A 3,390-nucleotide genomic window follows, 5' to 3' on the forward strand; every position below is an offset into this window, starting at 1 on the left:
TTAACATGGGCCCATCCCGTTTAGAATTAAGTGGGACGCAACAGGACGGGACGGGACGGGACGGGACGCGGGTTGGGACCGGGACGGAACGGGATGGCCCGTCCCGTTGGACAACCTTAGTTTGGACCCTATCAATTTTGCACCATAATCAAAAGAAAAAGAGTAAAATTCTACAATTTTTTCCCAAAAATATTTAGACACGTGAAATCTTCCAAGTAAAAATTGGAGCTATGTTAAAGTCAAAAAGCATAGGCAAATAACGGCGCAAGATGCACTTCTTTCGTCGTTTTTTCTTTTTATTATTTAAGAAAATAATGATTATTACTGTACATCAACCAACTAGTACTTTGTTTGGATTATTGTTTTATCATTATTTTGTATAATGTATCGTTTTGTATTATATTATAGTTTACAGTATTAATTTTTGGATATAAGGTTTGGATAAATCATACGATCTAATAACTTTTCTTATGTGATTGAATCGTATATTTTCGTTAACTGATTAGTTTCTTAAAGTGCATCTAGTTAATGTAAATGTTGGATTTAGCAACACATAAAAATAAATCTAAAGTTTCTCCCAAATGTTAATATATAAAATACAAGAACTAGAGAATATATACCCATCCAAATCTATTAAAAATTAAAGAAAGTTAAAAAAGAACGAGAAAATATGCTCTGGGATCCTTTTAGCGAGTGAACATAACAACATTCGGAGGGATTAAATTCTAACCCTCTAGTATTAAAAACAGAGGGTAAATAGATTTATTAAATAATAAGTTAGGAATAACATAACAATCCATACGTACCAAATAGGTTGTTACATAAAATAGACATTTACTTTTGTTATGTAAAGGTGGATATAGTTATACAATGGGATAAATTTAAACTAACAACCAAAGCAAACATGAGCTTACATAGTTACGTTCTTGGTTAAAGCTTGTTTTTATACCAGTAAATACCTTTGTCTTGAGATCCTTTATCTTTCTCCACATAGATGCACTCCTTTGTATCTCTCCACAGTGCCTTCAAAATTGGGGTATCATCTAACTTGTAGTAATCCCCTAATAATGGCTTTATAGCTTTGTTTGACTCCATAGCATGGTAATGCGGTATATATGAGAATATATGATGCAAAACATGAGTATCTGTAACGTTATGGAGGACCTTATTTAGCATACCAAAATCTCTATCTATTGTAGCTAAAGCTCCTCTTAAATAATCCCACTCGGACGAATCATAATGTGGCAATGAAAAGTGAGTGCGGTGCAAAAGAGTTATTAGCACTATAAAGCCGTTCACAATAAGAAGGGGAACCCCATAAATGCATACAATCCAAGCTAGCCCTTGTGCCAAAGTAATGCGATACAACACATAAGTAGCTGCAATCACGCCTGCATCTGAAATGTAGATTTGTAGCCTTTCGCGATCAGTATATATCGGGCTATATGGATTATAGTGACATACAAAACGGTCATATTTTTGGCCGGAGATATTGAAGAGCAAGTATAAAGGCAAGGCAAAAGTAAGGGTGAAGGCAAGTACGAGTACTAGTCCTACTGGATTATTCAAGTATTTGTAGTATCATCTTAGTTTTGATTTAAGCCTTGGTATGTAGACTTCATCATTCTCCATGGAACAAGTGTTGGCGTGGTGACGACGATGACTATGTTTCCAGGCAAAGTACGGCGTTAAAAGTGCAGAGTGGAGTATAAGACCAACAATGTCATCTACCCATTGGTATTCACTGAAGCCGTGGTGGCCACATTCATGGCCAATGACCCATATTCCTGTGCAAACACAACCCTGAACGATCCAATAAACCGGCCATGCTATGAAACTATAGGGGGATGGAAGGAGATGGAAGTAAGTGGCCGTGATGTAGTAAAAAATGGAGACAAGTATGAGATCTTGAACAAGATAAGAGAAGGAGCGAACAAGAGATCGATGAAAGCAGTGAGGAGGAATGGCCTTTTTTATATCACCAATTGTAAAAGGGGGCTTTGAAGATGGAGCTCTTTGGACAGTATTTTTCTTAGTTTTAGTTGTTGAAGATGACATATTTCCACCGGCTCCCATTTCTTTTCTCCTGCCGCGCTTCAATATCCTGAATCTGCAACAATTAAGTTTGCTGCAAATTAATGTTGGTTCATCTATTGTAGTCATTGAGTAAATACGAAAATGTAACAGAGAAAATAATACAAAAATTTGAAAAAAATGGCAGCCCGGTGCACAAAGCATCCCGCATTCATACAGGATTCGGGAAAGAGCTGCACCCATGACCCAAGATGTAGGCAGTCTACCCTAATACAAGCATCAATGACTGATTTCATGGCTCGAATCCGTGTCCTATAGGTCAAACGGAAACAACTTTACCGTTGCTCCAAGACTCCATTCAATTAAGGATAAATGTTTCCCCGGACGGAATGCTTCATATGTTAGGGAACTAACCCATAATCTATTTGAAACAAATCTCCAATTAACCCAAAACCCCAGTTAAGACTAATTGTAGTGTAGTTTAGTTTCCTGTTTGATTATTGCAAAGGGCCAATTTGTCAACTACTGAAACTAAGTAAAGATAGATATTACTGAAAAGAAATACTACCTCAAAAAAAAAAAAAAATACCACCTTTTAGCCTTACCTGAGATTAAATCTGGATATGTTTCTCTCTCCTACTTACTCTCTTCTTTACAAGAACAGAGAGAGATGGCTTTTGATTTTTTCTCACTTTCTGAAGATAATTTGTGTATATATAATGCCCTGGCCCTGGCTATTGAGTGTTTCACACTTAGAGTCGTTTTACTACTATCTATCTATCCGTTTTACTACTATCTATCTTTCTATAGACAATACATCATTAGAGCTAATATATGTGATATAGGACACGTAGGTATATACAAGGTATGCATGGATTATGATGTATGAATTAGTTGTGTAGAGATTATAATACATATATAATTTTAATGGGACATCTGGTTCATTGCATAAGAATTGGATATATAGTGTTTAAATTAATTATACTTATGTTTGATTTGAAACTATTTGTTTACAATTATATCCTTGAACAATTGAGTAACTTAAACGAGGTTTGATCAGCAGTAAAGGGTAGTTTTGACTTTTTAGGAGCTTTATTAGGTTCGGAATAATACATGTATTGATTTATAAGTTACACAAGGGTTAGTTATGCAAAAACTGAAAAATAATATACCTATAATCCAGGGCGGAGCTAGTTCTTCGGTTACGGGTTCGGGCGAACCTATTATCTTAAGAAATTAATTGAATATGTGTAAATCATTAATTTAGTATCCAAAACTTAAACAGATTAGAATTCTGAACTCATAAACTTCAAATTCTAGTTCCGCATCTGCCTGAATTTTTTTTTTTTTTTTTTC

The 3,390-nt window shown here is 35.2% G+C and overlaps 1 pseudogene; it reads right to left on the reverse strand.

Annotated features, from left to right (window-relative positions):
* Positions 1 to 777: 777 nt before the first annotated feature.
* Positions 778 to 2,853, reverse strand: LOC104121262 (delta(12)-fatty-acid desaturase FAD2-like; annotated as a pseudogene).
* Positions 2,854 to 3,390: the final 537 nt, after the last annotated feature.

The sequence above is a fragment of the Nicotiana tomentosiformis genome, chromosome 12 (assembly GCF_000390325.3).
Source record: "Nicotiana tomentosiformis chromosome 12, ASM39032v3, whole genome shotgun sequence".
NCBI lineage: Eukaryota > Viridiplantae > Streptophyta > Magnoliopsida > Solanales > Solanaceae > Nicotiana > Nicotiana tomentosiformis.